Source organism: Bombus flavifrons, chromosome 10, assembly GCF_040668555.2.
Source record: "Bombus flavifrons isolate JBK064 chromosome 10, iyBomFlav1_principal, whole genome shotgun sequence".
NCBI lineage: Eukaryota > Metazoa > Arthropoda > Insecta > Hymenoptera > Apidae > Bombus > Bombus flavifrons.
Window position 1 is genome coordinate 10,197,666 of NC_138451.1, and position 12,032 is coordinate 10,209,697.

The following is a 12,032-nucleotide window of genomic DNA, read 5'->3' on the forward strand; positions in this document are numbered from 1 at the left end:
AGGAAAAGAGAAAGATTTTGTTCCGATTGCCTCGTGCACGTCACGCGGAGAGATACGCGGACGCTGGCATTAAGCCGGCTCTGCAACCGCGAGGGACGCGAAATCCTCAATTACTCGAGGAGCGCTTCCTGAACGAGCTGCGTGCCCCAACTTCTTCATCCTCCGTCTCAGCCACTTATCCTCCCTAATTTACGCGCATCCTCGCACTCTCTTGTGTACCGGCGTGGCGATGTTTCGTGGCCCCATAAACGTGCTTCTTCCGCTTATTACCAAACGGTATAGCACAGTGCGATTATTAATTCATCTTCCTTCTAATTGCACAAGCTTTAATTTTGAATTCCTCTTGATTCTAGACGAATCCCCGTTCCAGATGAACCCAATGCTATCACGCCCTAATTCTTCGAATTTTTACGCTTTCGCGGCAGGTTCCACGTACGCGTGACTTTGGCTGCCAGCGATTGTAATATTACGAATAGCACAAAAATAATCGTCAAATGAAACAGGTGAGACGCGTGAAAATGTTTACAAAATACCACTTCAAAGGGAAACGTAATGGAACGTCGCGGAAAGAGTAAGAGACATTCTCGTGAAAAATTGCGCGCCCGCTGATAAAATGAAAATGCCTCGATCAAAACGCCTCCTCGTGGAAGTGTGAATATTTGACGTCTCGTATTTCCTTGCTTTTTCGCTGCGAGTTTAGTTCAATCCAGGAAACTTAACAAGAGCAGAGATTTTTGCTCGACTACCTTTAGGACTAGCTCTCTCTCCATCGTCGTATTGGTTCATAGCTCTTGAACCTTCGAGAATTAATCGAACCGTGTGTCGTCTAAAATTGTCAAACGCATCCTCAACCAACAGATCAAGCAATCGTCTTTGGAGAAACTGTCACTTTTCACGGTTTGCAAAATTCGTAAAAATCAGCAAATGGCGTAAAGATTCCATTGGCCTATCGAGACGCAACGCAGAACCGATAAAGTGGACCGTGCACACGAACAAATCGTTTAATCCGAGCCAGGGCCCGATCGAGGTAATGACGGCCATAAACTGCAGCCACAGAAGGGTGCACGAAACGCGGTGAAAGAGAAAGAGAAAGAGAAAGAGAGAGAAAGAGAGAGAGAGAGAGAGGCCAAGGTTTCTGGTCCCGAGCAGAATTGGGCCTGACAGGCGAAATGGGCCTCGCGGTCCCGGGCCACGTATACCTGACTCCTCGTTTCCTTCTCTTTCTTCCTCGTCCTCTTCGTCTGCTTATCCTTCTTCTTACTCTTGCTCGTTGCACGGTCGATGCGTGTCCCTCTGGATCGTTTCTCTTTCTCTTGTTTCTCGACGGACGTGCAACTCGGATGCCACAAGTCTGCGATCCCAGATGGAGGATCCGGTTCCAGGAATCGAGCGTGTAAAACATCGGTTAAAGGCGTGCTTTCCGAGCGGGAATCGATGGGAAAACAATGGGCCGACAGCTCCTAAAGTGTCTGACAAATGTTCCGCGCGTGTTGCCCATCGCGTTCTCCAGTATGGCGGATTTTTTCAACAGGGAAATTTTGGCTGGCGTTGGACGAATATGGGAGTCGTTAGAGGATTTTTGGACACGTTGAAGTTTTTCGACAAAGTTTCCTGGCAGAGACGCGGCGAATGGAATTGAGGGAAGTTCGAGGCGTGATCGGAATTTGAAGATTTTAGAGAATGGGATAGAGAATTTGAGGGGAGGAGGGAAGAGAAGGTAGGGCCGAATGATTTATCGGCTAAGGGGTTTTTATCTTTGGTTGACGGCGTTTTGGAATTTTCAGATTCGCAGTTCGAGGATTGTTTCTGACATAGTACGACTTAATGGAAATTGATTCTGTTATCGTAGTTTATCTCGCCGCTTTGTGAATCTTAGGCCCTCCAATCTTTACACTGCCTTTTTGGATCTTGAACTTCTGATTTTTCGCATCTTTGAACCTTCGAACGTCTGGTCTGGTCTCCGGATGTCTATGAATCTTTGAATTTTCAAACCTTCCAATCTTTGAATTTTCCAATCTTCCAATCTTCCAATTTTCAGATCTCTGAGCTTTCTAAAAATCTATAAATAATTGTATCGCAAAACTCTTTTGAATGCCCACTGTCAAATCCCATAAATCTCACAATTTCCAGCTCAAAGCTAAAAAATTCCAAATTCTGTAATCATCGAAGCTCAACTTTCATTTTCCCGTTATATTCGCAGTAACGAAGGAGAACTTCCGACGTGGAACAGCATCATCCGCGATCGGCGTTTCCGATCCGTGCAGTCAATAAGTCACCAGCCGCGAGTCGGAGCGGATGTTTGCATTTGAATAACACGTTGGTCGACACGAGCTTTTTCCACGACTGTGCGACGGAGTAAACGGACGACCGGGACGTGGACCACCGAGCAGACCAGGTAAGCACGCTCGTAAAGTCGAAATTAAAGCTGGACTAAGCAAACTCGAGGACACACAGGATTCACCGATCGATTCGTCTTCTCCTCCAAAAATCCTACTTTCTTTTTGATCACCAAAAGGACGCCGAGAGACTGATTGCTTCTGCCAAATAAACAATTTTGTCGAGAAAATATGAGAAGAGGATATTTAATTGTAGATAATAAGCAGAAGAAACTTGGACGAAGAAAGAAATCTTCCTTATACTCGTCTCATTTTTTAACTTCATCGAATTAAAAGCAAAAGTGGACAGGAATACGATATTACACAAAATGTGGAATTACTTTCTGAACTCTACCTCCATCGAATTTTCTACTAATTTCGTTGTCAATTTGAAATTAATGCAGCAGTTATCAACGGTGATTTTCTTTATTTCCAACATAACAAAATTCCAAGTCGATCTCTTTTTTAATTTTTGTCTTCTACGGAACACTTATCGTGTGATCCAAACTGTCGTACGAATTACTTCCACGTCCAATATATTTTTCTACGTAACAGTAATTTTCCTTTTTCTGAAACGTTCGAAGCAACTATCTTCGTCGTTCTTTTCTATCAGAAGATAAATGTAACACGTCGTATATTTTTCAAATTACCACAAAAGCAAGTTACTCGGATGTTTGATGAATCTAACATTGCCAGCTATGTACCGATAAAAATTATCAAAATGACTGGCTTTCAAAGTCAACGGGCGTACTCGCGGAAGCCACGACTATTCTGTGGGCGTCGATCTCGTTCCCGGAAGCTGAGAAATCCGACGATATATCGGGGGTCAAGCGATCCGCTTGGATTCGAGACACAAATCGGTGGAATGGCGGTTGTTCACGGTAGGTTGAGCAACATCGAGGAAGACGTTGCTCGCGATATGATTAGAGGCGAGAACTCGCGGTTAGATCGATAGCGGAACGTTAACGGCGTGGAAATCGCGACGATCTGCAATTTTCTTTCGCGCTTCCTGCATCGAAGCGCCGCGATGCAGATTCCCCCATTGGCGCCGATTACTCAATGAAATCGAGATCGATTCGATATTTATTGATTGTGCTTCCCTTCTTCTTTCTCGGCTTCATTTTCTCTTTTATCCTTTCGCGTTCGATAAGATCAGACGATTCTTTGCAGATCCACCGATTGGCTACTACGGCAAAAATCTTGAAACGTTTATCCTGTGATTTATCTTGTGATCAAATACGGAAAAAGTACAACTATAGAAAGAAGAGTTTGAAGAAACAAGTGAATTAAAATACTATACGTGAAAATGGCGTTTTCTAAAAGACACAACTTATAAAAAACAAATCGAATATCGATTAACATCCACGAAAAGACGGAAGAATTTACAGCGTCTTCTATCGAAGATCAATCAGCCTCTCGGAATTTAATTCTCAATCCCTCTGAGGGAGTTTCATACAGCTGCATCGACTAAACGAAAGAAGGAGGGCAATTCTTTAAAGAAATTCAGTTCTATATTTATTTCACACTCTTTGAAAATAACTATCTGTTCTACCAAAGAAGAAAAATTCGACCAGTCCACGAGCTCTTCCATAAAGTTCACAATTCCTACAAGTATTTCAAACATCGTGCAAAATTCGTTAAATCCAAAAATCGATAAATCGCTGCCGTACAGGTAATTACCTGACTTACCAAAAACGAGAAGAAAGGAAAAATTCAACGTTTGCCGTAAGTCCGCTCTGACTTGGCCGAAATCGTTCGAAAATCTGTCCGCTGAGAGTCAGTTCAACAAACTCTCGGCAAACATAGCCAGTCTCCGTCGTGGCAGTCTCTTACCCTCGAGCTCTGGCCATCCGGAGGGATCGAAGTCACCGGGGAACACAAATTCGCGTGTCCCATCTAATACCATAAATCTGTCATCCGGCGGCGGGGGAACAAGCTCGTTTGACTCGCGCTGCTTTGTCGGTGTGGAACGCGGCGGAATTCGCAATTTAGGCTCGTCGCCGGGCCGCGCGTGTAAGAATCAGTCCAATCGAGGGGATCTCCGTGGAGGCAGCGGTCGGAGCCGCGAGAAAGAGATAATTCTTTAAGGGGGCCCACGTTGTATGCGTGTATACTGTCTTATACGTTTCTCTGTCTTTCGCTTTTCTTGCTCCTTGTTCCCTTCTCTTTCGCCGCAACCAGGCACAAGGTGTTCCAACCCGGAGGAACTGGACAACGAGCCGTGGAAGTGTCCGACCTTCTGCCCCACGCTCCTCCTCACACCGTGGATACACCCCCGACAATATTGTAAACAAAATGGTACCAGTATTTCATTGGTAACCCGACACCCCCTTCGTTGAACCCACACGCATCGCCTTCCGCCGCCTTCTCGTATCTTCTTCCCCTTTCTCCAACTCCTCCCCTTCTTCTTCTTCATCTTCTGCTGTTTTCTTTTTATACTTTGACCGACTTGTTTGGCTCAGGTTTGAGTTTTTTCACCGTTTCGCACTTCGACTCGACGCGAACGGTTTTTGGCAACCAGTATCCGTCGTGTATGTGGTAGGTTGATCATTTTGCTATTGTAAATATCCACTGCTGGTCGAAGATAGGATCGTTAAATTTTCAATGAAGCACATTGGTGGTCGATTTTTGAAAAGTGCGGACTTTTTGGACAATTCTTGGCCGTTATAGTAACTGAGTTAAGTAGAAAACGAGAGAATAATCGTATGGCAGTTGGGCCGCAGTCATTTTGAAAGCCTCTGTGTTTATTTTAACAAGTAAATTCTCTTGGAAGGAGTTCTTAAATCGAAAGATAAAGCAGGGAAATAAATACGGATTTTATCTTGAAAGTTTCGCAAAATTGAACGACTCTACGTAGCTTAATAAATGTTTTCCTCGATTCCAATAAACATATTAGATTGTAACGTATGTTCGTTCGATGATGCAATAAAAGTAGGATGGTTTTTATTACAGTGCGTTATTTGCATATCTAAAGTGGTATACAAGAGGAGTTTCTTTTATTTTACATGTCGTTCCAAAAATAATCTCGAATTCCATAGATACTGTATTGAAAACGAGACTAGCTTTAGATCGAACGAATCTTATTTCCAGTGAAAAGGGAGCGGAATATCGGTCATCTAGTATTTCACGTGACTTCAATTGAGTTCTAACAACCCGACCACGAAGTGTCGACCGTCATTCGCAAGAAATCTTCGAGCCCAGGTGCAGTCATAGTAAACCGATGTCAAGGAATCTCGCTCTGATAATAGGGACTGGTTCCAAAGGTGTCTATATACGGTTGCCAGAAACCGATCCAAGCGTTTCACTTTGATCTCGAGGAACTGGTCTTGAAGAATCACCTAGAATTACTCGGTCTAACTCCAGTTGTTCAGATCTACGTGAAATTTCACTCTGGTCAAGGAAACTGGTTTCTGTGAACATAAATACAATCACGGAAACTGGACGCAATTGTAAGAATTCTTACACAGTCCTCGTTCTTAACAATTAACCTCATAAACTTCCTTTTAATTTTAAGTCTAACAACGCTCTGCCACTTTTTTTTCCAATAATGAACTAGGTAGCTTTTCCCGCGCGAAAGAAACTGGCTGTATTTGTAATCTACCATTTCAAGCTCTATATTCGATCAAATAAAACGAGACGCCGTTCCGTCTTCAACACGTTAATTAACCTTGTTTTCTCTGGGCCCATCTTTACTCTATCGAGTTAGCAAAGGTAAATAAATCTATGTGGTCAAAATCTAAAGGAAATCAAAACCTAATTTAGAAATAGAAAGCTACTTCTATGAACATACACATTTTTAACTTGATATAGAAACCTACTTTTATAAACATTCACATCTTAATCGTTGCGACATTAATGTTACTAGAAATCGTAAAGTAGCTTTTCGGGAGATCGTTGTGTTATTATTATTTTTCTGGTACCATTGGACAGAGCTACGTATCTCATTTCAGAAATTAAAAACCTGTAACTTTTATCAAATTTAACTGTGTATTATAGTTTGCATTATGATATTGGAAAATTCCGTTTCGATAGGGTTAGGTGGAAAAACTATAAATAGTAGAACATCTACTGATTACATTTATTGAAAAATGTTCATAAACTTTACATTATTTAGGATTTTACATATTAAAGCATAAATGATGCGAATAAAATAAGATTTATAATAAAACACCTAGAAAGTAAAAGCAGTGAAAAACAATTCAATTAATTTTTATGGCCGACAGTGTATCTGTCAAGCTGGATTAAGCAAACATATCTATTATTTAATTAACAGATTTAGCAAATGATTTGTATAATGATACAATAAATACAACGCGATCCTTTATGATTATGAAAATCGTGAATTGGTAATGATTGCGCACTAGTAGTTTGCGCATCACGTGACCACGCGTCTGACGCGACTCGTAAACATAAATAGCGTGTCGAAGATGCAAGAATGAGAAGCTCAAACTGCGTTTTAAATCACCGAACAATCTTCCGTTCACAGGTAAATCGTTGGACAAGTCTGATTACCCACTTCTCGCAAAAAAATCGATCAGAAATTGCATTAACAAGGTCTTAATAGCGCCGGCCAATCTCCATTCGAACAATCATATCGTTTCTCCTAGTGGTTATTTCCTTTTTGGAACGATACGAAACGATTCTAGGGAATAAAAAGACGGAAAAGACGGAAAGATGGTAAGGAACGTTGATCCCGCGGGAACGTTAGCACTGGTAGAAATGCAAATCCAAGGGAAATCGAGGCTGTAAGAAGTTAGCTTCGCAAACATGTGGTTAGATGGCTGAGGTTGGCCCAGGTTATGATAGGTTCGCGTGGTTGGGCCACATTAGACAGATCCACGGATCGAGATCTCGAATCGTAGAAATTCCCCGCTCCTCGACTCTCGACAGAGAGATGATACTCGGTTATTAGGCGTGTAACGCTGTTCGAAGCCTTTTCCACCGCTTTCTATACGGCCAGCCGGCACGGACTTCTCGTACACGATTCATCTTATACGAGTTTGCATCGTTTTCAGCGTGTAATTCAGCGGTTTTGATTCTACCATTCGGGAGGAGGAATCGTAAAATCAGGGAAAATTGCGGGACACCTTCCTTTCCGGATTCGCGACCCGGATAGAAACCGCCTTGTGGAATTCTTCGATTGGATCGCGTTTTGGTAAGTTGTTAATTAATTACGTAAAGTAGATTAGAGCGAAGAAGATTCTAGCGGTACTCGAGAGAGTGTTTATTATTTTATGACTAAGATCGTTTTAATAGGTTCGATGTAGAGTTACCGAGATTGAGGTTAGGTTATGTAGATTTTACTAGAAAAATTGAACATGAATCGAGCTATTAGAAGAATAAAATGATTAACTGTAAGAAAATTAGTACTAGAATATAGGATCAGTTTTTAATTCTTTGTAAATTACATGATAATCATTTGTGAAACTGATGAGCTTGGCGCACATATTAATCGACGATAGATTAAAGATTAGATATAGGTAGATTAATTATAATACATATAATATAATATATGTATACAAATGTATTTGATTTAAGACTATTGTGTCTCGCTTTTTAAGCTTGTACATTAAAAATTAGTTACGTCCTTCAGAAAATTTATGGTTAGTATATTCCACAGTAGCTCTTTTTATAATTTTTCCGTAAAAGATAAAAGATGCACGTAAGTGCTTAAAGTATACGTAAAGCCTCATTACCAAACTCATGCAAACATTTTACAATTCCACCACATCGAATATTCTTCAAAATTAACTTTAATTTCTCAGATTAACCATTATTTGAATACTACAAAACTAACCTTGAAATTTCTCATATTCTTAATCTGTCAAACCTAACTCAAATCTACTTCACCAAAATCTAATCTCACTTTACAAAAGATACCATTATCCTAAATACAAGTACTAAATGAAAATATTGTTAAAATATTCGATTTTCGACCTACCACCATTCTTTTCATAACCTATAACAATATTTTAGAATAATCACGTCGAACAGGTGTGTAACACCTTTCACCCCACCCCTTTTAATCGATTCATCGAAAGAATGAGAATAGCTGGAGAACAATCACGGAAGGAATTTCACGAGTTTCTCCAGCAGTCGAGGAGATCGGACTTTCGTTCGATTGTATATTACGACACCGGTTTCGCTGGCTCTCGAACCGACGCGATAAAAATGCGTGCACCCGGCTGCTGAACGAACAACGTCGCAGCTGATGGACTTTATGCTGACGCGTTGAACGTTCTCGTAAATTTGCATAAAGTTCGCTGGAACGACGATCCGGCTGCGGTTAAGTCCGTTTATAGGACTGGTACATATAAGGAGGGTGAGTTATTGGGTTCGATATATAGAGGTAATTTACAGAAGCGTGGCTAATGATGGCATAATAAATGTGTTTTAATTAATTGCTATTTGAAGAATATCTTCAACATCCTCGAATGCTAATTTGGAATTTCTGTAGTTTTTAATTGCTTTAAGCAATGTTTAAGAATCATTAATTTTTGGAGATTAGAAATTTCTTTATAATTCAACATTCTTTTTGAATAAAATTTCTATTAGCTGAGGAAGGTAATAGAAATTCTTTTACTTCTAAATATTCAAGAATGAAATAGAACAGTTTGTAGGTGCAAAATCTCAGTTCATTATGAGATAATTTTAATACAGAAAATTTATTTAGAATACACGCATGTACAATTTCGAACCAGGGGAAGAGCATTTCCTTTACAGACATTTAGAACTTTTAAAATATTTATGAATTGAAACAGATGTTTTTTATTTTTGCAAACCTTCGTGAATTTATATTATAGTACACTCTTTGAAGCATCGATTAATATAAGAATCAGAGATTCGTTACAAATACACTGTAATTGATTCGAATAAATTTTTTATCTTAGAAATATCGTTAATGAGCTGAGTGTACAGATCTTCTTATTTTATTGCGGAATATTTGGTTGATCGAAATCCGCCTGGAGGAATTTTCCATAGAATGTTAGGATGATGTGCTTCGTGTATTGTAAATGAGGCGAATCACGCACTGGTATCAGCATGTTTAATAAGATGCCTTTGCCAGCTAGTAGAGTGATCATCGATTTCCACATTCTTACGTTGAACTTCTCTGGATTCCACTCGAACCGATTCCACTTGACCGCATACTTGTTTCAACTTCACTATTTTGAAAAATTTCAATCATTTACATACAATGTAAACTTCCAGAATTAATTCTGATTTTCACGAGATAATCTTGACAGAGATTTCCGTGTTCTCCATGAAGTTTGTAATTTACCATACCGTTTAATCTTTAAATATAGTCTACATGATATCGAAATTTATATTTTATCTGAACTATGCTTATGCTTAAACAAAGATCAACATAAATATATGTAAAATACCTACACCAGATTATATCGTACCTGATTCAAATCACTGTAGATGACCCAAACCTAACTTAAAGCTAGTTGAGATTTATGCTTTTTAATCTGCATCCATCCTATGTCTATTATATGAATTTTGAATGTATCAACAGAAACTTCATCCAAATTTAAATCTTATTTTTACAAACTTATAGTCATTTAAACAAACTGCAATTAATACAAATTTATGTAGACTTACTTATCATATCATTCCTGCATGTAATAAGAAATTCAACTCGTATCTAGACTTTGCTCAAACGATTTTAAAACAAATTAAACCAACCTAGTCAAATATGAACTAAGGATTATCATCGAAGTGTAGCCGTTTGATTCTTAATTCTTGAAATTCAATGTTCGCAAGATTTCCAAGTGGAACCTAGTCCAACATGTATTCAAATCTCATTCAAAGAAACTGATGCAAATTTCATCAATATCGAAAAATAGCCATCTCGATGCATTTCAATTGAAACTCATCTTAAATTCAATGCTGGCCGAAAATTTCAAATCGAACCACTCACATCCAAGCAGATTAAAAGAAAAATTTAATTGTATGGCGAAAACATCTAGTCCTCTGAATGTATTTCTAATCAAACTCAATCGAAATTCAGACTTCGAAAATTTTCAAACTCGATCTCCACGAATTTACGTAAATTCTCAGACAAATCTCCGCGCATAATTCCCATCTCCAATAAAAACTTTTTATTAATCCTTGCTATCCAAGACACTTGATACATTAAAACAATTTCAATGGCTGGCCAAGAATAGCCATTTGAATGCACACGATCACAAAATATTAATAGTCCCTGTGAATTCATATTTCCATGGTTAGTGATCGATCGATCGATAGACGATTCACCGGAGGAAGTCACGTCGAGGAATACTTCTACGATCACCAGACGTCTATTGGCGGAGGGCAACGATATTACAATGTCGTCGCGATGATTATAACGCATTCGATCAGAAGAGATGTATCGTGGCGGGCCTATGCATTCTCGGTTCGAACACGCTCGGGATGCGTGCGTATGCACGGTCACGTATCCTCCTCGAATACTTCCACGTGTTCATTATCGATCGATCGGACGCACGGGTAGTTTAGTATCCGGCCAGAAGTCACTCGAGAAGTCCACCGATTCTATTCGTGAGCGGTAATTGCGAGAAAGCTGATCGTGATAAGCCCTTCTAATAACCTCCTGTTCTTTTCTTCCCTTCTTCCTCGTCCAAAGGGGAAATTAACCTGCCCGCTTTCGAGTAATAGAGACGTCGGGGAAAGTAACCGATGGTGCGCGCAAATTTCTTTCTTTTTTCTTACTTTTTGAAACATTCACGGTTTGATCTTCTCGCGTGCTTTCGGATTTTTGTCTAGATTAATTGAAACCGATAAATTATTTCCTTGTAATTGACGGATCAGTAAGTCCGATCAATTATTTCCCTGTAATTGACGGATCTGCAAATTGAATGATTACGCAGGTTAGAGCGGTTTGGTTCTTTGCAAAGTGTATCACGTCGTGGAGGTTTCCTGATGTTTTATTTGGTTACAGGTAGCGCTAAAATTCCGATTGCATTCGATCGTTGGCTGTGGAAACTTTGGAAAAGCACGCGTTACGAGCGTGTGGGAAGATGTAATCAACGTGATAATTCAATAATTATTCCAACACAAAACCTGATAAAATCTAATTAACGCTATTTACATTCCTTATTTGGTATACCGTAACAATCTCATCCCTTTGTCATTCTTTTTATTCAATCTTCTATAACGCAGTGTAACTGATCTGAAAGTTCTAGTTAATTGGTAAATGGTAAAGCAATTCTTCGCTAAAAATTCGGCGATTTTTATTCCAAGCAAATGTATTCCAAGCAGATAAAATCCAGTCGAAATCAAACCTCCTACAGGCTCCGTTCGGTATTTTACAAAAATCTTATTCCTTTGCTATTTGCCTACTCGAACCTGTTAGATGTAACACACTGCAGCTAACTTCGAAATTATCTTAAAACCACTTCGAAGCCTCTCTAACCTTTCACCGTTTCGACCAGCCCAATCCTGTCCGCAAATAAAGAAACGAACAGCAGAGTAAAAAGGGAAAGAGGAGGAAAGAAAAAAAGAAAAGAAGCAGCACCTTTTCCTCCATCTCGCGGTAATAATATCCCGAACGATAAAACGATGTTCCGCGATCCCTCATCGAGATGAACGCTGGCCGCGAATCAACGGGTGTCCCAGAAAAATGCCGCCTGCATTATTCGACTCTCGTTAAAT

The 12,032-nt window shown here is 39.7% G+C and overlaps 1 long non-coding RNA gene across 2 annotated transcripts in view; it reads left to right on the plus strand.

Annotated features, from left to right (window-relative positions):
* The first annotated feature begins 6,770 nt into the window (after window positions 1-6,770).
* The window catches only part of LOC138184152 (uncharacterized), a 171,829-nt gene continuing 166,567 nt past the window's right edge, over window positions 6,771-12,032 (plus strand). For both annotated transcript variants that reach the window (XR_011174262.1, XR_011174263.1), the window contains exons 1-2: window positions 6,771-6,861; window positions 7,391-7,530. This is a non-coding gene — a long non-coding RNA (uncharacterized LOC138184152). The remainder of the gene's footprint in view (window positions 6,862-7,390; window positions 7,531-12,032) is intronic.